The sequence below is a fragment of the Rhineura floridana genome, chromosome 1 (genome assembly GCF_030035675.1).
Source record: "Rhineura floridana isolate rRhiFlo1 chromosome 1, rRhiFlo1.hap2, whole genome shotgun sequence".
NCBI lineage: Eukaryota > Metazoa > Chordata > Lepidosauria > Squamata > Rhineuridae > Rhineura > Rhineura floridana.
In genome coordinates this window covers 153,510,646-153,535,644 of record NC_084480.1, presented here as the reverse complement: position 1 = coordinate 153,535,644, position 24,999 = coordinate 153,510,646, and the positions used below count along the sequence as shown (strand labels likewise).

The 24,999-nt window shown below is 42.3% G+C and overlaps 1 protein-coding gene across 11 annotated transcripts in view; it reads right to left on the bottom strand.

Moving 5' to 3' along the window:
- Positions 1-24,999, bottom strand: part of ADGRL3 (adhesion G protein-coupled receptor L3) — an 852,526-nt gene that overhangs the window by 819,848 nt on the left and 7,679 nt on the right. Inside the window, exon 1 of one of the 11 annotated variants that reach the window (XM_061637942.1) lies at positions 9,714-9,815. The exons of the other annotated variants lie outside the window; for them this stretch is intronic. The gene's annotated coding sequence lies outside the window, so the exon portion shown is untranslated. Of the gene's footprint in view, positions 1-9,713; positions 9,816-24,999 lie in introns of those variants that run through there. 11 annotated transcript variants of the gene reach the window in all.

Below are 24,999 nucleotides of genomic sequence, written 5' to 3'. Positions count from 1 at the left end.
AGTAACAATAAAATATATTAAAACTCAAAAGAATTTAACAAATGTAGATAAAATATGTATGAAATAAAATATGCAACATTAAAAATCCATTTAAAAGCAATAATGGTAGTGATCAATTGTATCAGGCAAAAGCCTCCTGGAAAGAATGTTTTTATTGGGGTAAAAGACAACTGGAGAGGGGGCTACCCACACATCATGGCATAAGGTATTCTACAATATTGATGCAGCCACTGAAAAGGCACATTCTCGACCCATTATCAGGTTGGACATGAAGAAGAACATATTCACTCACTCACAAAGCTATCAAAATTGTAAACCTGGAATTCGAAATACACATAGTCCAAGGAATGTCTATTAATAGAAAAGTGTGAAAATGGGACAACTGTATAGATCTTTCTCAATACAGAGAAGTTTGTGTACCCCTTATACCAAGTTAGACTACTGGTCCATCTAGTTTCGTATTTCCGTATGGCCATTTCCATTTTTCCTCTCTCAGCCCAACTGGAGATGCCAGGAAATGGACCTGGGACCTTCTGCAGGCAAAGCAAAGGCTCCACCACTGAGCTATGGCCCTTCTTTCTAAATGTTAATTACTGCTGCACTAACACAAGGCTTTCAAAACTTGCTACATGTGACATATTTGCTGCTAGAAAACTTTGAAAGGGAAACATTTTAAGTTAACTGCTCGGTTGCTTTTATAACTATAAGAGCAGAAGAATGGATTTATATATGAAAGATCATTGCAAAATACAACTGCCAGTCCAACTGAAACTGTTGTCTCCTCCACCACGCCATCCTAAGCCTGCAACTAAATGTAGACTTATGGCTGTCTTCAGTTCCTACCCCTCCCTGCTTTTGCTTAACATTCAGCCTAATGAGGCATTCTAGAGACCTTGAAAGCTTGTTCCTGGTTTTGCAACGTTTTGACAGATGCTAAGAAAGCCATTGTTCAACCATGGATTCTGCAATTTGTCTATGGGTTTTTAAAGAAGTTTATTGTTTTATTTGTTATGAAAATAAAAATATAAAAAAGAAAGAGGAACATTTGTAAATCCTCTCTATCTAAACAGGGGACAGAAACTATATCCCCCAAATGAGAAAAGCGCTAATTGGACTACCTCCACGCTAACCATAAAGTTGAAAGTCAGTATACATGCATTCCTCAGTTACTAGAAAATTCTGGGGGGAAATGACATTTTATATATGCTATGATCAGCCACATAATAAAAGGCCAACAAGAACAACTCAAGATGCATATGAATGGAAAGCTGAACCATAAGAGCTGCTTCCCCTTGAATCAGTAGGGGAGGTGGATATACAGCAGTGATCCAATACAATCCATGCTGGCACAATGAAAGATGTATTTTACTCGTATCATATACAAGACATTTTGGATCAATGCCCTCATATCATCAAAATTGTTAGCAGGGCTGGTGCCAGAGGGTGGCCAGGTCAGGCCCTTGCTGAGGGCCCGCGGCCCAGAGGGGTCCCTGAAGGACCCTCCTTAGGGTGGGAGGGTAGTGCTCCCGTTCCGCAATCTGCAGCAGTGTTGACTTCCAACCCTGCCACAGACCACAGAGAGGGAGCTCCCAGCCCCCCTAAAGACAGCTGACCTGCGACACCCATCCGCATGCTCCACCTACCTTTCCTGTTGTTTTGAATGCTGTGTGCACTATACCTGTCATGAAGCAAGATGGTGGCAGAGGCTTCCCTAAGGGGCTGATGCCCCTGCCACCATCTTGATTAATGGCAGGCATGTGCGCATGTAACCAAGATGGCAGCAGGGGCATCCACCTCTTAGGGAAGCCCCTGCCACCATCTTGGTTGATGGCAGCCATGCGAATGCAGCGCACACAGGATTCAAGACAACAGGAAAGGTAGGTGGAGTGTGCAGGTGAGTGCCACAGGCCTGGGGCAGGCTGGTGCCCAAGGGCCCAGTCATGCCTGGTGCTTGCCCTTATTGTTAGCACACTTCCATATCATCTAGATACCTGGTGTTATGTACAACTGATAGGGTGGAGGGCTTGAGTAAAGTTTGCAGAATGGGGAGCTGACCCAAGGGCAGAGGCACTTGCAAATTCATTCACAGGAACTCTCTTTCCAAGGCAAAGTATTAGGCTTCACTTTCTCAACAGGCAGGTAAGGATCCAAGAAGAATAAGATAGAGAAACATCCTCCATCTCAACTTGTAGCAAAAGGCCTCAGCATCCATGACCAGCAGAGGGCCATGTATGATGCCTTCCCAACTTGCCTTGTTCTTAAAATATTCACTGAAGAGCTGGTGTAGTGTGGAAGCCAAAAGATTGAACTACAAACATGTTCAAGACTTGTATCAGCCATAGACTCATGAGGCCACCCATCTTGTTTTTAAATTGCTTTTTAAAAATGTGTTTTTAAATTTGTATATTTGTTTTTTATGTTTTTAATTGTTGTAAACCGCCCAGAGAGCTTTGTCTATGGGGCAATATACAAACGAAACAAAATGAAATGAAATAAATAAATAAAATTTGTAATTATGAGTAATAACAACAGTAATAATAATTTATAAAGTGCCTACAACATTCTAAGGGCTAGACAGATAAAACAGGCTTGGAATCTAATCATGACACAAAAGTAAAAAGGAGTAAGGAGGGAAGGGGAAAGCCTTTACTGGTTGATGGATAAGGCCAGGCTGGTCTCCCTCTTACCATGCTGTTATTCCTGTGAGGCCAGGGAGCAGGGCAGCCTCCCCTGGCCCTAAGCCTCTTCACTGATGGCAGAGGCCAGAGAGTCCCCCCCTCCCTAATTCAGTAACGTGTGGATAATAATCCTGGCCTATTTTACAGGTTTGTTTCATGGATTACACTCATGTCTATTAAGAACTTTGAACATTCATAATCCTTAGCCTTTGCCAACCTGGTGCCCACCAGATATTTTGGACTATGTCTCACATCAGCCCTAGTTAGTACAGCATGCTGGCTGGAACTGATGAGGGTATCGGTTTGACAAAGGCTGCTCTATATCATTCTCTCTATTTCTAACGTTCAGGCATGAATGCTGATGCAAAATGGCACCACTTGCACACCAGGAGGAGGAGTATCAGTAGGGTTGGCACAGCCCCAAGGTTTGCAGAAAAACCAAGCACCGAATGAGCATGCTTAGCGGCCATGCTGACTGATTGGGAGGGGATATTGTGTGACACAAAACAAGGTTGGAGGGGAATGGAGTGGAGTATGATGGAGGATGGCATGGCTGACTGATTAGAACAGTGAATTGGGAGCATTCCACATTGCAGTGTTTTTTGAAGATTTCACTTATGAACGCTTCTCGTTATAAAAATCGGGCCAGACACTTAGCATTCATTTTGTTAAAAAAGATAGTCAATTGGACATCTACAAAGAAAGTTAGAAAGTAAAATGTGGAGGCAACTGTCTAAGACTTCGACAGGCAGTAACACTACTAAGGATGCTTAATCAGTGTTGCTAATCTATCAAAGGAAGGAATGCTGGTCACCCTCACCTGGAAATCAGGAGGGGAGTCTTCCAGAGCAGAAAAAGCCAAGAGAAGCTAATTGTTGCTGTTGCTAGCTCAACGCTGGACAGAAGAGGAGAGTCTACCTGTGTACTGGGGTATGTTAAAGCACTTTCCTCTGTAGCCACATCATTTCATTCATTTCCCAAGTGAGCTTCATAGCATAAAACAAAAATGTCTGGCTTTGGTATGTTATACTGGGAAGTAATTCCCTTGAAATACATGAGCCTTCCTTCCTACTGAGAAAAAAGCAGTGAGGTAGGTTGGGATAAGTCAATTTATATACATAAATAGAAGTTCTTGCCAACATATTACTGGAGGGGTGGGAGTTGCAGGAAATTCAATCCACATACAGTGTACTGGACCCATAAAATCCTGTTGGCATCTCTGAGCACACAGTTACATATTGGAGAATACTGCAAATATCTCCTATTTGAATGATTACTAATTCAACCCCCAAAGATGATGGAAGAATTAGAAGACTCTCAATTTACAATGACAACAAAAGAATACAGATTTGTGTGGGAAGTTTCTAGTTTTACCAAACCTCTGGATTATTTTTTTCTGTTACATTAGCTATTCCATGCACCAGCACCAAGAATATGGAGGATGGACCTACTGCTTTCACCTCTCAAATAATTGTCTATATGATCAATTGCAAGAAATGATATTATACAAGACGTTTATGAAATAATTCATTTTAGCCAGAGGTGGGGAACCTCCAGCCCACGGGCCAAACTTTGCCCACAAGCCCATTTGACAAATGAGGCCATTTGGGGGAAACTTTCATACATGACATCAAATGTGGCATGGGTAAGAGCGGGTCTGCAAAGAAACTATCAGGAGCTTAAAATAGGCTTCAGGTTCCTCCTTTGCTGAAACAAGTTGATGGGTAGTAGGAGTGCACCTGCCTCAAGTCGAGGGATGCAGTTTCCATTCAATGGAAGCTGCTTCTCCCCCCAGCACTGTCTCCCTCTGATATTGGAGGCTGAAAGGATCAGCACACGGCAGGCTTTGCAAGCCTTCCCACGCTCCTCCTTTCAGCCTCTGATAACTCTCGATTCTGACAGTGCTGTTGGCAGGGGAACAAAGGGGAGAAAGTCATTCTCCCCTTCATCCCCCCCCCCAGACACTGCTGCTGCTGCGGAAAGCAAAAAAAGAAGCCTGCATTTTAAGATAAGGCTTCTTTCTTGGGCTTCCTTCATCATCAGCAGGTGCTTGGGAACCCCACAAGGGATTTTGAAAGATGGACAGCACCACCCACTTGTCAAATTTGGCCCACGAGGCCATTCCTGATAAAGAAGTTGGCCCATGGAACCAAAAGGTCCCTCCCCTCGCTTTTAACTCATCAGGAAAAATGCTTAACAAACCAATTCTAGTTTTCTCTGTTATTTTACTGATACATCTGGTCCCAGACTTGATAGATCTGGTCCCATAACATTAGTATGATGGTGCTTATCCACCACTTAGAATGCTTTTTGTATGTCATAACCCCTTCAGCAATGTGGTGAAGGTATCTTAAAAACAGTGAGGGGATTAAAAATGTCTTCGGTCTTTGCGAGATAACCCTGAGAGCTAATTTGTGCAGATCAAAAACAGAAAACCCTCAGCCTCTACAGCCTGACTAATGTCAGCTTCTCATGATCCTTATAAACCATCCATACAGCCACATGGAAGTTCAGTGTACAAGTACACAAGATCATAATAACGATAAATGTTAGAAACTAGACCTTTAGACTTGAACTTTGAACTAACAATGTTCTAAATGCAGTTTCGGTAACAAACCACAACACGTTGCACTATTTTTATGTTGTTTATAAATATTTAATTTGGTGTAACTGGAACTAATTGCATGCCAGTGTTTAGTATTTTGGATGACATTGGCTCTCCAGGCAGTGACTGAGGACTATCAAGCAAATCTCCAATTCTTTCTCTCATGTATGATATTTATCAGCATCATGATGAGTGGATGGTCCAAAATAGGTGTTAAGGATGAAATTGGTGGAGGTAGCACATCTATCTGTACAAGACTTGCCATTGTAAAAGGAATTTTCACAATCATTGCTAAGGACATTTTGAAGAGGTAAATTGGTTCTTCAGTGCTTTCACAGACTTGGTGTCTTTGTTTTGTAATATCTGAAGAAGTAGTCTATGTTGATAAGAATTACAGTTTTGCCAATGTTTTCTTATTTAATATTTCTAAACAATGGACTACACACATTGTAAGTTATAGTCAGTGTTCTAATAAGACACTCCCTGACTTGCCAGAAACAAGGAGGGTTTTTTTTTTATCTGGCAAGAAATAATCCCTGGGGGCAAGACAATGCTGTATGCTGGGGGTCACCAACCCAGCACCTGCAGGTGCCATGGCATCCATATTATTGTCAACCTCAGGTGCGGGGGCAGTATGAAACAAAATGTACAGGTACCTTTCTAAGTGATTTCTGTGAAATGAGCCAGCCTGGCTATTCCCACCTGTCAGTGTTTTTAGCCAATGAATGAAATCAAGCTGTGATTGAAAAGTAAGTTGTTTGGATACCAAGCAATAGGAATCCCTGGGGTCCTAAAGAGCTGCTTCCCCGCCCCTTCAGTGCACAATTCTCTACTAGTCCTTAGAATCTCCATAGTTTGCCCTTTCTTCTATCCTAGCAACCAGGATGCACCTTTCCTCAAGTGGGTTCATCTGGCATCAGATACTTCCTAGAGGTTATTATCCAGGGATGGGGGAGCAGAATTAGCAATGACTGAACTCTCCCTATTTTTGTGCTGCCACCACCCACAGCAGCCATGCTGTGTTATGCCCCCATGGCAGCCATTTTGTGACTGGCACCCTCAGCAGACTCTCAAAATGTGAAATGTGCCCCTGGTCCAAAAAGGTTGGCAACCCCTGGAATAAGCTAACACTTTCATAAAAATTGACAAAAGAAGATGGAGAACTGTGGCACCAGTATAAATGGGCACCAAGCAATAAGAATCCCAAGAGTCCTAAAACACTTATGTTTCCCCCTTTAGTGTACCTTTTACGCTTGTCTCTTATTTTCAAGCAGTACATGCAATTTCCGTAGTTTGCCCTTCCTTTTTTCCTAGCAGTGAGGTTGCATCTTTCCTGTGGTGGGTTCATTTGATATCAGATACTACCTAGGAGATATTTTCTGCATGTACTACTACACAATAAATGAGGGTGAATGTTAAAGAACCCTCTCCCAAAATGCTAAATGTGAAAACTGCAAAGAGCCTTAGGCGTGTTTCCTCCTGTGCAGGAGCTGATGTCCAGATACTCATTACAAATTCACTGGAACTTATAGTACAATAGTATACATGTCTACCAGTTTTGTTTAATTTGTGTTTAAAGTGGATACAGGATGGCAACCTGAGGCTTTGGTGTAGGGTTGGCATTGGGGAAAATAAGTTTCTTGTGTCTTTAACAGCTGAATCTCCACAATCAGGACCAGCAAGACACAGCTGATTTCCCATGGTAAACATGAGATTGGAGGGGTGCAGGGAGAAGCAGCAATCACTATAATGTGTTTAATTTTATGTTAAACCCCCAATGGCAGCCATATTGTGTTATGCCATGCTCTTTGTGGTAGTTATTTAGTGTTACACCACGCCCCCAGGACGGCTGTTTTGTGACTGGTGCGCACTGGTCCAAACATTTTGGGACTCCTACTGTATGTGAAGTTTATAACCTGATTACATGCCAAGTTAGGCATGCGTAAGCTGACTGTTATCAATTAATTTAGGAATATCTAATTCTGCTTAGCATCATGCTCTTAGCACAAGCAACAGCCCAATCCTATACTGTAATACAGGAAGCAGAGGCAGTTTGCAGCCCATGTGCTGGGTCAGTAAGCATTACTTTGAGTGCTCTAAGTGAACAAAGCCCGACCCAGTTTGGGGGCAAATAGGAGGGTGATGGCCCATCCCTAGTTCTAATACCAAAATGATGCCTCACCTCTTGCTGGTTTTCCCCCCTCAGTGCCTCACAGCTACAGTGGAGGCACCTCTGAGAAGCATGACAACTACATGTCTCCCTCTTCTCTCAAACAAACCACTCCCCTTCCCTTTATTAGGTGCAAAGTTTGACTGTGGCAACAACCACTGCGGCTCAAACAAAATTGAGATGGCTAGCAAGGCCCAGTTTCTCCACCCTCTCCTGAGCAAGCTACCCATCCTTCCACTGAGTGATGTAACAAAGTAAGCATCAGCACTACTGCTTAAGAGCTGAAGCATCTGAGCTGGAAACAGAGCCAAAACATTAGGATCATGACTTGAACAATACATGTGCCAGGCCTTCCCACCAGGCTCACGTGTTTTTTACCTGCCCTTTAGGGTTGCAGGCACAGCCGCATTTCAAGTTGTAAGACTCAGGGGGCCAATTTACTTCAGCAAAATGGCATGTGGGTTCCATAGTCCTGATCCAAATCAGAGCACCCCCATAGCTGCTTTTTACAGAAATACAAACAGAGGTGAGATCCAATCACACATGTCCAATCCACATCCGCTACTCCTCAACCAATATGCTGGTGCCTCCTCTCCATGGATGGCACTAAATATACATTCAGTTCTGCCTGTGTTTTATTGATCATGTTTGGAAATGTTTTAATACTATGGCTCTGGAAATGTTTATGATAGGTGTGTATAGGTTAAATTATAGCTTAATGCATTGTAATGCATTGCTGGTTTGGTTGGGTTTTTTTGTATTTTAAAGCTTGTGTGTTGTGTACTGCCTTGGATGGACTTGTTCCAGAAAGGCGACTTAAAAACTATTAAAAATAAATAAATAAGGAGGCTGGGCCTGGCAACCAAGAGGTCTTTTGTATCTTTAAAAGTTGTGCAGGGGGGAGGGAGAATTCCACCTTGTGGTTTTTCCCATTACAGGGTTGCAAGAACACCTGCACTTGGCTGACTTTCTCTTCTCCTAAAGATACAGGATCAGTCTCAGGGATTGAACCTGGCAACCCTACTCCCACATGTCATGCCAGCGCTGCCCTTTGCACTCACTGTCTGGTGCCTCCCTCCCCATTTTACTGAGATGTATCCTCAGATGACTTGAGACAGACAGAAAGAAAAAATCCCCAGTATGCACACCCAAAGATTAATCTGAATGTATCAGAGGTTGGGCTTGACATTCCCCAAGACTCTAGAGCAGCCTTTCCCAACCAGTGTGCCTCCAGATGCTGTTGGACCACAATTCCCATCAGCCTCAGCCAGCATTGCCAATGGCCAGGAAAGATGGGAATTGTGGTCCAACAACATCTGGAGGCACACTGGTTGGGAAAGGCTGCTCTAGAGCAAACAAAACATTTGATAACTGTACACCCACTGAATTTTTAGATCAGCTCATGGAGGAGAGGACTTTGTATACATACAGCTGCCCAACAAGCTTGAGCAGCATCTTCCTCTTTCCCTGAGAACTCACCCTTCTCTTCATGACTCTGCTGAGAAACAGAGCGGATAGCAGAAACCTCAGAAATTCCTAAATTTGAGAAAAAATACAGATTGACAAAGACAGGAATATGGAAAATCTCCAGATGTCCAGGGAACATTTTAAGCCTACCTTTCCTCAGTGAAACCATTATTTCATAACCTTAACTGAACTCTGAGTTGAAAGGACACAAAAATATTTTAAAAATATATGATCTTCAAAACAATAGCAGTTTTTGATTTTCAGAGTGGACATTGCAGGGGCTGTAAAACTGGATTGTTTCCTTTAAGGACTTTAGAGGATTGGGGTATTTCTTATTTTATCCTTTGTGGCCAGGCCAGGGCTTTACAAAGATTAAGACGCTATGGAAACTAGGGAGAGAAGACGCTTCATATATCTATATACAACCCACATATCAGCAAATTTCTCCTAATCCTTCAGTGAAAGAATGAAATACACAGACAAAGCTTGATTCCAGACTCAACATAAGAACCTTACCAACACCAAACTAACTTCAGACCATATCAGATTGCTGGGTTCTGAAAACTGCTCCACAGAGTATGTCCCACAGCCACTGCATTATCTAAATGCACAGAAACTTCCAAGAGTATCTTTCAGTCCTAACACCAGTAGATAATCTGCTACAGGTCAATGCAAGGTGTCCCAGACTCTGACTCTCAACAGTTAAGAGACCACAAAGAATGGCATTTAACCCATTTAAACCTGAAGTGACTTTATCAGTGCATGAGAAATGAATCATTAAAGAGTTTCTCACCTTGGACTGGCAATAGAAGCACCTGTGTTTGGACATCTGTGGCACCTATAGATACTTCAAAGGATCTCTCTGAAATGTTTTCTGTATCAAAGTCTTCCAGTTCTCTTTCTTCATCCCTGAGTGTGTTAATATATGAAGGTTTTTGTAGAATTTATGTCATTCCTCCGCCAGCAAGAAGCAAATCTTTTCCCTACTCAGAGAATATCTTCTTGGGTCTTGTCTAGAAAAGGAATGGGATATTCAGATCTGTCTTATCTGCTGCAGACTACATTTTTAAAAAACTTAGCTAAGAACTCTCTTCCTCCCATTAGAAACTAGAGATGTTTGACTCACGACTAAATTATATTGTTGATGACAACATCCAAGATGTTCCTGGATGATGGACTGCTGGCAAGTGATGGGTTGCACCTCACAAGGACTGGGAAGAATGTGTTTGGCCATAGCATGGAAAAATTCATCAGGAGAGCTTTAAACTGTATCCTAAAGGGGAGGGAGGCATAAACTTGGCAGTAACAACTAACAAAGGCTTGTGCATAGTAAGAGATACTGAAGGAACGGTTGTAATGGTGCCCAGTAATAGTCTTCACAAAAATATAGGAAGAAAGCCAGGCCATAAATCACATGGTCTTCAATTTCTGTATACTAATGCCCAGAGTATGGGAAACAAACAGGACAAACTAGAACTCTTAATACAGGAGAGTAAATATGACTCGATAGGTAGGGCAACTCCCATGACTGGAATACAGCAACTGAAGGATATAACTTGTTCAAAAAGAACAGAAAGAACAGAAAGGGAAGCAGAGCCATGCTATATGTTAAAAAAATATATCCCTGCACAGAAATACAGGATGATGAGCTTGGTAGCTCTACTGAGAGTATCTGTTTTAAAATGAGTGGGGCAAGGAATAAAAGGAACATGGTGGTTGGAGTCTACTGCCGACCACCCAATCAAGGAGAAGATGAAGATGAAACTTTTGCAAATCAAATTGCCAATGTTTCGAGGAGGCAGGATGTAGTAGTAATGGGGGACGATTCCCCCAATATCTGTTCAGAGACAAATTCTGCCAAACATGGCCCCTCCAAGAAATTCCTGACTTGCATTGGAGATAACTTTCTCCTGTAGAAAATGGAGGAAGCAACTAGAGGATCAGCTATCCTTGACTTGATTCTAACCAACAAAGATGACTTGGTAGATGAAGTGGCACTTACGGGAACTCTGAGAGAAAGTGACCACACTATATTTGAGTTCTTGGTTTGAAAGGAAGCAAAAGCTGAGAGTAGCCATACATGTACCCTGGACTTCAGGAAAGCTGATTTTAATAAACTCAACAATGGTAAGTTCCGTGGCAAGCTACCCTAATGTGGGAGTTTCTAAAAGATTAAATTCTAAAGGAACAATGGCAAACAATTCCTTCAAGGAAAAAAGGGGAAGACAGCAGAAGAAGTTGATGTGGCTTCACAGGAAGATTAGATATGACCTGAAAACAGACAAGGACACATACAGGAAGTGGAAGGAAGGCCAGACCACAAAGGAAGAGTACAGACACATAGCATGGAATTGCAGGGATGGTGTCAGGAAGGCTAAAGCTGAGAATGAGCTGAGGTTAGCAAGAGATGCCAAAAGCAACAAAAAAGCTTTCTTCAGGTACATCATAGTAAAAGACAGAGAAAAGAAATTGTGGTACAGCTACTCAACAAGGATGGCAAAATGATAACAGATGACAAAGAAAAGGCAGAAGTGCTCAATTCCTACCTTGGCTCAGTCTTCTCCCAAAAGAGGGTCTATGACCCTCCTGAGATATGTAAAGGTGAAGGGGCAGGATTGCAGCTTGAGATAGACAAATGGTCAAGGAATACCTAATCACTTTGAACGAGTTCAAATCTCCAGGGCCTGATGAACTGCATTCTAGAGTACTGAAGGAACTGGCTGAAGAACTCTAGGAACCACTGTCTATTATCTTTGCAAAATCATGGAGAATGGGTGAAGTGCCAGATGACTGGAGGAAGACTAATATTGTCCCTATCTTCAAAAAGGACAGAAAGAAGGAATCTGGGAACTACAGACCAGTCAGCCTGACATCGATCCCTGGGAAAATTCTGGAGCAGATTATAAAGCGGTCAATCTGTAAGCACCTTGAAAATAATGCAGAGACTACTAGAAGCCAACATGGATTTATAAAGAACAAATGCTGTTTTAGGCTTCATTAACAGAAGTATAGTTTCCAAATCACATGAAGTTCCCCTCTATTCGGCAGTGGTTAGGCCTCATCTTGAGTACTGCATCCAGTTCTAGACACCACACTTTAAGAAGGATGCTGACAAACTGGAACGGATTCAGAGGAGGGCAAGGAGGATGATCAGGGGACTGGAAACATAGCTCTATTAGGAGAGACTGAAGGAATTGGGCTTGTTTAGCCTTGAGAAGACTGATATGATAACACTACTGGGAGGAAGGGCAGGATATAAATCAAATAAATAAACAAACAAATATTTGAAAGGCTGCCACACAGAGGAGGGCCAGGATCTATTCTCAATTGTCCCAGAGTGAAGGACACGGAATAATGGGCTCAAGTTACAGGAACCCAGATTTCAGCTGAACATCAGGAAAAACTTTCTAACTGTTAAGAGCAGTATGACAATGGAACCAATTACCTAGGGAAGTGGTGGGCTCTCCAAAACTGGAGACTTTCAAGAGGCAGCTGGACAGCCACCTGTTGGGTATGCTTTAATTTGGATTCCTGCATTGAGCGGGGGGTTGAACTCGATGGCCTTATAGGCCCCTTCCAACTCTATGATTCTTAGATTTGCGCATGATGAAGTCTTTGAAGGTGAAGTGTATGATTCCATATCAACCACTAGGATAGAGTGATTGGTCTGGACTGGATACCATGTTGCTGTTTCAGAGGCTCCTTCTGCATTCCACTTTCAGACTGCCAAGCAAAAGTGCTGGCAAAGTGAGGTTGTGGGGGATGTTTGGGTACCACTAACATTGGTGTGGATTCCCAACAAGATACCCAGTTTAGCCAATTTCATGACATGGTTAAAGGTTCTGATTGTTCTGAACTGATAAATGTTGTTTCTCAGTTCAGATGAAACAGAAAACTATGGTTAATTGAAGACTGCCTGGTTAAACTGCACCACACCAATGAGGGAAGATGGAAGTGACTGTTGGCAGAAGCAAAAGGCTCACACACATCTCCGTTTATTGAGCCAAACTATGCTTGTTCAAATGCAGCCTACGCAGTACACTGGATAACTCCCACATACCTGTTTGCTCTCTACCTCCATACCTGCTCTTTGTTAGTTGGACTTATTCACTTGGAAAATTACATTATACAAGATCAAAAGTGGGAGGGCTCACTGCCCTGATCTCACCCTTTTGCTAAACTTGCACAGGATGTGAAACTCATCCATCAACTTAGCTGTCCTCATTATGTTTGATGTCAACCTTTTTAGCTAAAGGACCCAACTACAGCAGTAGGTATTCTCAAGGGCCTGGCGTAGCCGAGAAAGCATCACCTTACTATCACTGAAGACAGCCAACCAAGTGTAACTGTTCCACTAAAGTGATGCGAAACCAAGAAAAGGACACAAGCCAATTATCTCAAAACGCCAATTACCTCAAAACTTTCAAATTGTAGAGCACAAACTCTTTAGACTGAGCTTTATAGGTCAAAACACACATCTTCAATTATGCCCAGTCGTCTGCCAGCAGACAGTGTAATCATTAGGTTAATCCAATGATCCATTCTACAAAAGGCAAGCCACAGCACTCTTCTGTCTGCAGCTTCTTGAAATGTTCACAGGAAATGAGCTACCTCACCATTATTACCAAGTTTCTATCAAGAGCTAAAGCTATCTAAGACAAAAATGACCCTGACCAGCTTGAAGGGCTAAAAGAACTTCAACTACTACCATTTAAACGCATCTCTAAAGGTAAGTGGGTTTGGACCTGATGTGGATGGGAGTTCACTGGGAAGCCTAAGACCTTGGAGGAAGGAGAGTGCGTATATGCATTATACAAACACACTTTCAACAACTATGAAGGTCAGATCCCATCAGAAGCTTTTATTTACAACAGTAATGAGTAAACACATCTCTATTTGTGCATTTGCCTGTTATGAATAATTATTATCATCCCTATATCTTTGCCATTTTCTTAAACAGACTCTCATCTTCGGAGCACTATTAGCCTTTGGCTCCTGTACAACATCAGAAACATGTCTGACGCTTTATAAATTGATAATACTTCTACTAGCCCTGAGATCATGTACTACATCGAGTTGAATAATGTAATAAATTATTAATCTAGAAGCCTACTCAACAAATATGGCTTACAGCAAGCATTTGAGTAGCACATACTGTACTTCTTGAGCACATGAAATTAACCAGCATGGTCTCACCACAAAAGAGCTTCCATAATTAGAGATTTTTTTCTGGCACAGGTGTAATCAGAATGTCTTCCCAATACATTGTGTGGATAAACCTCAATTCATTTACTAGAGTGAGGTGGTAATCCTAATCACACTTACTAGAAGTAAATCCCATTGAGTGTAGCGAAACTTATCATCAAGTAAACATAGTAGGATTAGACTGTGAGGGCCAAATTACATGAGATCTTAGTCACTTGTTTAAACAATTATGTGTAACCTGGGTAGCAGAACAGGAACATTGGATACCACCCAATATGACATAGCGTACATTACTGCTTCCAAATGACATCTATGACCATTAACTATTAAGGCAACATCACCTATACCCGGCCTGCCCTTTAGTTATGTACAGACCCATTCTCCAGACAAAAGGGAATGTGCCAGGCTAGCTACTTAAGAAGAATTAACTGTCTGACCGTGTCTTGAAATCCTCTTCTGTAGACACAAATCTTACTGCTATGAAATCACAGTGCTGGATGTGGCTGATAGATTTTAAAAAGGGGGAGGGGTTATAACTCTCAGCAGCTTCATTGGGTACAGTAGCCACAATAATCTGAACATGTGTACCTACATTTCTTAAAATGGGCCTCAACAGGATCAAACTCCTTGTACATTATGCCGACATTTCTGCTTCCAAATGACATCTCTGACGATTAGTACTATGGCAACAAATCACCTATACTTGGCCAACTCTTTATTTATGCAAAGGCCCTTTCTCCCAACAAAATAGAATATGCCATGGTATCTACTAACAAAAGAAACTGCTTATCTACTTAAGAAAAAGATTATCTACCTAACAATAATTAGAATGTTGAATGGGTGGTTCCTTATGTCATGAAAGCATAATGAAGGTGTCTAAATATAAGCATAATGAACAGCACAAAAACAATGTATAATTTGCTGCACAAAAGGGGTCAGGAAAAATCCTACTTTCACCTTCAGGGTTGTCTGAAGATGGGGGAGTGGGAGGAATTTGGGCTACAAAGGGGCATTTGCACATCCTGTATCCTCACACTTGGGGCTAGGCATCATTCTATAGCTGAAAGCATTCAGCTGCATCTATGGCCCACTCACACATTTTGGTGGTTTTAAAAAGGGCATTTTAAATAAAAGAGCAGGCCTCTGAACTAAGGAGCTCTGGTCTTACTATCTAAATTTCAGCTTATATAGGAGGCCATAGAGTAAGGGAAGGAGGAAAAGTATGTATTGTATTTATTTATTTAATGGACTTTATTTAGCCCACCTTTTAGGGTATCTACCCTTACACAGCTGCTCATGACATGACCAGCTTGTGTTCAGTTCAGTTCCACAGGCTTGGCCTTAGCTTCGGTACAGTAGTCTCCCCCAACCTGATGTTCTCTAGATGTTTTGAATGACAATGCCCATCAGCCTCAGCTAATACAGTTGTTCTGGCTGGGGCTGATGAGAGCGGTAGTCCAAAACATCTCGAGGACACCAGGCTGAAGGATATTGCAAGGATAAAGGGTTGTGCCAAAGTCTTCAAAGAAAAGGTTGGTTTTAAAGGACAAGAGACAAGAGGGATCACCTACAACCCATTTATATACTTGGACTCAACAGCACTTTTTAAAAAAGTAATCCCCATCAGCCAACTTCACAGGGAGCAGAATACTATACAGCAGATGCAAAGGTATCAGAACATGACCATAACAGGGTTAATTAGTTAAGAAGCATATTAAAGAGTGCAGAAGTTCAAGTTATTTGGTGAGTATTTCAGTACAAAAAGTCTTTAGAATTAATGCCTCATTGGGGACGGGGGAGGATTCTGTGATGGAACTGAGAAAAATTCTGAATCACTTCGGACTGACAAAGCATCAGTGACACAAATGCTGGTGAGACACTGATAAAGAAAAGAAGTTAACATGGTCTTTGAAAACCCCTTCAGTTCTCCACAGCAGTGAAATGTATTCAGAAAGACAGGGGGAGGGGTAGCCTTTAGAATAGCTTTTGACAGCTCAAAGGGAAGAAAACAGGGAGCCATTGAAAAAGCTCCTTACAGGGTCAGTTATCAATGGAATGTGTTTTTAGCATTCAGGATACCCACCCATGCAGAACATCAAAACTGGGCACTGATCCCTGCCCCATTCTTAAAGCTCAGGCCAATGTTCTGTTTCTGAAACACTACAGCACAGAAACACACACTGTCTCTGTAGTTCTTTGAAACAGCAATACAAACCAATCTATAAGAATGGAGGTGTGATTTCAATACAACATTTCCCTTTTCAGTGTCACACTATAACAATTCTGGAATTCTTTAAAGATATCAACTGATAGTGCTTTATGCACTAAAATGTGAGTTTTGTCAAGGAAACTAGAGATCCATGAGGAAAAGTAAAGAAAGTTGCTATTGCTTTATAGTAATTTCCCAATCCTCAACTTCGAAAGCACTGTTTCTGGGCTCCTGCCATTCTTGCCTTAAGCAAAATATTCTGGAACGTCTTTGTATTTCAGGATCACAGCTTGTTTTACAAGAGCCAGAATTTCACAGGGTGACCACTGCCCAATATAAGAACACTTGAAATAATGTTCCCATTCAGAAAGACTACATCAAACCATTATTTCTGCTAACAATAATTTAGAATGCAACACATAGTTTGAGCTTTCAGAACATAAAAAAATGGACTGCCTGCAAGTCGATTCCGACTTATGGCAACCCTATGAATAGGGTTTTCATGGTAAGCAATATTCAGAGGTGGTTTACCATTGCCTTCCTCTGAGGCTGAGAGGCAGTGACTGGCCCAAGGTCATGGTTTAAAGCTGTTTGCTTTCATTTGCTGTACTCTTGGTGGTCCACTTCAAAAGTTCATTCTTGTCTTCCTGGTATTTAGCAGCCTCTGGAGGCCACAAGAACGGTTCATCTATTCAGACATTATGCCAAAACCATAAATAGTGCAAACCATGGTTTGTCAATTAGTTAAGCTTCCAGTGCCAGATTTAGGAAGAAGCCAAGGATTAGGACCTCCCATTAACAGGAGCCTCCAAATTTGTTGGAGATAACTAAGAAGATTTATTATAATTGAAATTGCTTTGACTGTAGGCACACTAGATGCTTTAAAAGTAGTGAGACTAGTTTTTCTGGCTGCATTTTGAAGTGACTGCACCCTCAGCTGAACACACCTCCCTTCCCCTCTGCTGACTTCAGGCCTTTCAGGACCGACCACAGCAAAGCGTTGGACCAGTCACTGTCTCTGCCTGAGCCTGCAGCAAAGCATTTCCTTTGGCCACACCTGGAAGGCAAACAGGTTGGTGTACCAATCAGTTGTGAAATCTGTCTGAAGCTAAAAAAAAATTTTTTTGAGTGCACTGCAGCTTACCCAACCAGGGTTTAGAGTAAAAAGGGGTGGAGTTTGACTAGTGTCATATGCCCCCATTTTCAGAAAAGAGAGATGGAAACGTACAGGAACTGGCACAACAGTAAGTGTCTCTCTACCCTTTGGCTTAAATAACCTTTCACATAAAATCCACCACCAAAATTCTGAACGCTGATCTTCGGATCTCAGTACCATCAACTTCCCATCCAGGGCTGCTGGACTACTTGCATCATCCACAGGTTGCCCAACCTCATCTCAGATCTCAAGAGGAGACAATGGGAGCTAGCCTACCAACACATTCTAAAATACTGTTCCACACCAGGCATCATTTCCACTAATCTCCTCACCACTTTCCCACTGCTCTTTATTTTGTATGGTATGGGGCCTCTGAATGTTGATATGGCTTAGGGCCTCAGCACGTCTTAATCCAGCCCTGTAAGCTTTCCTAACCGTTGGCTGGTGTGATGTCTGAACCTTCAAGATGGGATCTTTTTTAAAAATGCTCTCTCCCCTTTGCAGTTCACTATCTCATGCAGGCTAATCAAAGCTTTAATACCAGCTGTAACCATTTTGGATCCCCAACACTTTAAGCATAGCTTTCCGCCCCCCCCTTTGCAACTTTCCTTTTTTTCTCCTTAAAATCAGCAAAGAACAAAAGATCTTTAAAAACTGAGATATTAGTGGCAGCACCATTAATGTGTTCCACCTCAGGTAGGTTGTTGCCTAGGTGTGTGCTGGTCACAACTGTTTTCCATACTATTTTCCCACAACCCATGTTTTTAGGGTTTGGGGGAGAGGCTTTTCTTTCTGCCCTGGAGAGAGGACTTTTGTAGTAACTACACCCAAGCTCCAGAAACCCATTCATAGGGAGGGCCATTTAACCCCTCTTTTCTGACTTCTGCTGGCAGGCATTCAAGGTTCCATTTGAACACAGACTCCCTAAACATTTTTAAAAATCAAGATGCCCTTGAATAGACATCCTGGGTAACTAAGGTGGGAGGCAGAATGGAGAGGGTCTCTACCTATGAGATAAGACTGTGTACCATTGCAGAAAAATAGGAGGAACTCAGCCCTCAAAGCCCTTCTGCCTGCCATTAACCAGAAGCTGAACTCTGGATAACTCTAGGAAGACTTTTATGGCATAATCAGGGTCCTTTCCCCACCTCTCCTTCTTTCAGCAATGGATACAATTAACCTTCCTCTATCTTCAAAGTGAAGGGGAAGTGAAGGATTTTTAAAAAAGAGTTCTTCCTCTTTATTTATTTATTCCTTCCTTCCTTCCCGCTCCTTCTTTCCCTCCTGCAATTCCTTGGAGATTCCCACTTGTCTCTTACAGTGCCCTACATCTCCATTAACCAGAGGAATTTTTTTAAGCCAAAATTAACTCTTAAATGCCAGCTGGCACTCAGAGTTGATTATTATAACATGCACTACATGGGGCTGCTTTTGAAAATGTTTCAGGAACTTCAACTAATACAGAATGCAACTGCCTGGATGATAAGTGGGGCTTGGTGCTCACAGCATGTAACATCTATAGCTCTATTTGGGCTATGAGCTCCGGTGTTCAACAACAGAGAAGGAAGGAGCAGGGCTATGCCAAGCAGCCCCGCCCCAACGTTACACACTCCCCCCTAACATCAGTGCATACAGCATAACAATGTATCAGGAGGGGGGCTTCAAACACATAGTTGTATACTAGAAGGTTTCCCTGGACACTAAAGCCTTTGCACATGCAACTACTTGCAACTCCTCCCTACACACCCTATTCATGCTACACACACAGACACAAGGTGTGAGAGCATGCGGCATACTCAGTGTAGCCTCAGGTGTTGCACAGGAGCTCATCATGCCCAAATAGGGCTTGTATTGTGCAAGCTGCACTGGTTGACAATTCATTTCTGGGTCAAATTTAAAATGTGAGTATTGACATTTAAAGCCATAAATGGCCTGGCATTACCTACTCTCATACAAATCTTAGGATTAACCTCATAGGTTCTTCTCATAGACCCACCATCAAGATGCATTAGATCGGCAGGCACATGTGATAGGGCCTTTTCATTGTGGGCCAAAACCTTTGCACTTCCATCTCAAGGGCTATATGTTGTTGTCTAGTGACTGAGAACTTTTCTGTACTGGTCCACTGGGTTTCAGAATGATTGCTGAGTTTAATTTGCTAATGTGTTGTGCTGAGTTTTATTTTTAGCTGCTACTGCTCTGTTTTCAAAATGATAGTGAGATGGATTTTATTAAATAGCTGTTTAATAATGATTGTTTTAAATGATATTTCTATTTAAGTTACTGTAAACCGCTTTGTGCTCACATTAAAAAGCAGGATATAAATGTGGAAACAAAGAAATAAGGATAAAATATCAGTTGAGTAATCAGATGAAGTATAATAGCATGACCAAATTTCTAGTAGCAGCTTGTAAGTTGATAATAGGAAAAACTGTGTTTCAGGGAAAGGAAGTGTTTTAATTGTTTTAATAGTCCATAAAAAAGCTTTCCATATATTTAACCCCTGATTTATGTGTTTTATTCTATTTTAAACAATATTGTCATGAATCTTTATTAAACAATATATATTATCTGTCCTTATTTCCATGTTGTAAAGGAGGTTCAGTAATGACTTGCGTATTTTACTCCTAGTGACAAAGGCAAGATTTAAACCAGGATTCAAATCATTTAGGCTCTATTTAGACAATTCTCCAAAACATGGTTTCAAGGATTGTAAACAAGTCACACGCTCACATGCTCCATCGTCCACTCTTATATGCAGCTTCACTTCAGTTTACAATTTAGCACTGACAAAGTTTGCCATAATGCCTGCATTTACTAACAGTGGTTAGCATTTGCCCTCCAAAATGGAGATGGACTGCCTTCAACTCAATCCCGACTTATGGCAACCCTATGAATAGGGATTTCATGGTAAGCGGTACTCAGAGGGGGTTTACCATTGCCTCCCTCTGAGGCCAGTCCTCCCCCGATGGCTAGGGCCTGCTCAGCTTGCCACTGCTGCACAAGCCAGCCCCTTCCTTGTCCGCAACTGCCAGCTGGGGGGCAACTGGGCTCCTTGGGACTGTGCAGCTTGCCCACGGCTGCACAGGTGGCAGGGCACGTGACCCCTGAGCCATTCACTGTGGGGGTGATCTTTTAGCTAGCCCTTGACACCCAGGAGACACGAGTGGGGATTTGAACTCACAGACTCTGGACTCCCAGCCAGGCTCTCCTCCCCACTGTGCTATACCAGTATGGGGGAGGGGAGTAGGTTTATTTGCATGCTTATTGAGTTCAATGGGATTTACTCCCGTGCAATCATGCTTAGGATGGGTGAAACTAACCATGGGGCAGGAGGAGAAAGGGGAGGGGGAGAACTGGAGGGGGGAGGAGGGGGGAGGAAGGGAGAGGGGCAGGGCCGGCTCCAGGCATGCTGGGGCCCTTGGGCATCAGCTTGCCCTGGGCCCTGGCACGTGTGTGCGCATTTGCGTTGGCGTGCACGCAGCCCCCCACACACCCCACCTACTGTCTCCTGTTTTTTACCATTCCCATTAACCAATATGGCGGCTGCGGTTTCTCTAACGGGATAAAGCCTCCGCATGCTACGTGCATGTATCTCTGCCATCAACTAAGATGGCAGCAGGGGCTTCAGTACTTTAGGGAAAACCGCGGCCACCATCTTTGTTAAGGGCAATACTAAAATGCAGGAGACAGGTAGGTAGGGGGCCGCGGATTGCCGCGGATCATGGAAGGGCCACTGAGGGGGCCCCCTGTAGCTCCAGGGGCCCTCAGCCAGTGCCCCACCTGGCCGCCCTTTAGAACCGGCCCTGGAGAGGGGGTGGGGAGGACGGGAGGAGGAGGGATGGAGAGGGGAAAGAGAGGGGGAGGGGAAGGAGAATGGTTGGAAATGGATTTCTGGTTCTGTTTTGAATGACCAGCACTATTTTGTATGGCTGTGCAGCAGATTTAGCCAAGCTTCAAAGTGAGTTCAGCCAGTTTGTGCCTGTCTGGATTGGGTTGAGGGAGCTACAAATCGCTACAGAACAGACTGAGTCAACCCAAAATGATTTGTAGTGATTTGTGCCAATCTGTAGCTCAAATAGTCTCTCAGAGAGCCAGGCAGACTGTCTGCAAACTGTTGCAATTATTAATTACAACGCCATATGAAGAGAATGCCAGGGTGGGGAAAGGGAGAAGAGGGGAGCTGAATTTTGGTTATTGAGAGCTGTAGGGAACCCTACCCAACACTCTTCAGTCACGATGCTTGAGGAGACGAATGGTGAAATCTTAAAATGCAGACAACTCCTTTGAAAGTTCTGTCTCTTAGAAAGAGTTTGGTGGCATCTGATCAGCTTGTGTTTCCTTCAAAATACAAGGCCCTGTACAGCCTTATATCTGTTTGTTTTCCATCCTTTCCCCAATCAATCCCAGTCCCATTCTTATTTTTTAAGTGTTTTTGTCTGTGTCTAAGTTTCCTCATTCCCACCCCCCCATTTTGGCTCTAGTTTTAGGTTAGGTTTATTTACAGCTGTGTTCTATTTTCTGCGTTTGTCTTTATTAGTACTTTGTCAAGCGTGTGTATGTAAATCTTGTAAAATAGTCAGCGTACAAGCAGCACACAAAAAAACCACATTTTAAAGGTTGCTAGCACAAAAAACCCTGGAGCTACCTGTCTAATTTGGCACAGTTATTCCCCTCTTGAGGGGCTAACATGTCTCCAACATTCATGCCCCTGTTGAAAAAACAAAAGCCTTATGGCCATTTTAATCTTAAAACATTAAACACTCCAAAGGAATTTGCTCCCACAAGACGCAGTAATGGCCACCAGCTTGAATGGCTTTAAAAGAGGATTAGACAAATTCATGGAGGACAGGGCTATCAATGGCTACTAGCCATGATGGCTGTGCTCTGCCACCCTAGTCAGAGGCAGCATGCTTCTGAAAACCAGTTGCCGGAAGCCTCAGGAGGGGAGAGTGTTCTTCCACTTGGGTCCTGCTTGCGGGCTTCCCCCAGGCACCTGGTTGGCCACTGTGAGAACAGGATGCTGGACTAGATGGGCCACTGGCCTGATCCAGCAGGCTCTTCTTATGTTCTTATGTAAAGGTGGCTAGCACAAAAACCACTGGAGCTACTCAGGGGTTTTTGTGCTAGCCACCTTTAAAGTTTTTCCATATGGCAGGGTTAATTCCTTCTATAGGAGCTAGCATATCGATAAATTTCATGGCCCTATATGAAAAAAACAATAAAGTTACAGCTGTTTTGGTTTCCCAATGCAAGCCAATGGGATTTGCAAAGATTTGTATTGTCTGGATTTGTCCAAACTGAATCAGGTCCAATCTGGATTTAAAAATTGGCCCCACAAATCAGATTGGGGCTCTGTGTACAGCCCTACTATTTCATGGATTCCAGTGTCACAACTAACTATGGTTAGTGCTAAATTCCAAACTGAAATGTGTGTAGAAGGGATTCCTATGTTTGCTGATAATCCTCCAAACCATGTGCTGAGGGATCATTTTAACTGAAATTTAGCCATTGCCATATTACCACTGTCATGGAAAGGTGGGTTGTGTCATCCAATTAAAGAAAGTTGATTAATCATATGCATTTTAATAGATTAATCTATGAGTTAAATTTACAGAGGTAAAAACAGTAATTCTGAAGGTCATACGTTCTTTGTTTCTGAAGCAATAATTCTGAAGCAAGAAGTATATGTAACATGTGCCAGAACAGAGGTATTATCTTGGGAAGATAAAGGGGGAACCTTTTTTCAGTCCAAGGGTCACATACCTCAGTTCAAAACTGTCAGGGTTACATTCCAACAGTAGAAAGGTCAGACCCCAGACTGGGCAGGGCCAGGCACACAAGTGTCAACTCTCCCCCTCCACTGCTCAACCCCCACTGAGGGGGCTGAGAGGAGGTTCTTTGAATTCCCATTGTGGCATGCACTAAGATGAGGATCAAAATGGCACAGGCTTGCAGAGGAGAGGAGGGTGTCTCAGCTTTAATGCCTAACACACTGTGATGAGGATGAAAATGATGAAACATTACCCATTGCTCCCCAGTTGAATTTTCTTCCCAATCATCTTGGGAGGGGGGATTTTCATCCCCATTGTGCTGATTGCAGGTGTTGCCACCAGGTGCTCAGAGGCATGTTACCAAATTCTTCCAAGCTACACAGGAAGTGGATTGGACTGTGAAAGACCAACCCAAATGGTGTTTGCATTTTGACCAATTTGTAGGACAGTCCAATATATCAGAGAGGAGGTCAGGTCTCCTGCTCCCCTGGTGCATTCACTATAGCTGTCCAATTTCCCTGCTTTTTAAAGTTTGATAGAAATATCTGTGGGCTATAGGTATGTTCTTAAACCGCAAGGTTTTTTGCCTCTTAGTGAATACATATCTATGTCCTTGTAATGCCAATACATTGGCACATTGTATGCTCACTTATCTGCTATTAATTTTAAGATCCTGATACACCAATCAGTTAAAACATGTTTAAAAGTACTTTGTCCTGTTGATGTTTATGGTTTGCAATTAAACTCAGAATTAATTAAATACATCAGGATTAACATGTCTGATTTCCTAGCTGAGTCTGTTTCAACTACAGACAAATACATTAATATCATACAGATTAAGACCCTCATCTGTATAAAAATATTCAGTTGTGTTCGCCATGTAATTTAGATCAACAAATAATAGCCCAAGTAGTCAAGAAAAACAGTTTGAAGCGTCTTATTTTTCAACACAAATTCATTAGTCTTTTGTAGACACATATTAATTAATTAGTCTTTTGGGCTCCTACTAGGAGGAAGGGCGGGATATATATAAAGAAACAAACAAATAAATGGTTAAAATACAAAGAAATAAACAATAAAATAACAAAGACTTTTTGAAGGAAATAACTATATTACTACTACATTTTATATCTGTTTTGTTCTTAAAAAAAAGTTTTAGCCAGTCACATTTAAAAAACATTTTCAACTATCCTGGACAGTCAAGTGTCTTCTCCTACCTAAGAGAAATTCAGCTTTTTTATTTCCTGAAGCGAGGCATTTACCCTGTTACTAAATTATTTGGTACATTTATTAAGCATACCTTAAAGCAAAATTTCAAATTGTCCTTATACTTTGTTCATGAAGCCCATTAAAGCTGGACGAAAACTACTCTTACTAAGTAATTTATGATATTAAAAAACTGCTCTCCATTTATAAGCATCCTGCAAATTTCCCAGTATTTGGTCTTCCCACTGTCATGAGTCCATGGGATGAGAACAGCCTGCTTGGCAAGTCAGATTCCACTCTCACAATTGCTTTTCAAAGAAAATCAATATTTCCCATTCATTTCTTATACGAACACTCAACATATAATGGGAGTGGTCATTAGACCATATGCTCATAGGAAGAGCCCATACCAGCATCCACATGGCAACCCCTCTCATTGTATATTCAAGGTGCCAAGATAGTAGATTCCCTAACCTTGGGAATTCTATTTGATTGTGAGGAAAAATCCTATTTTTGCATCAGATGGGTG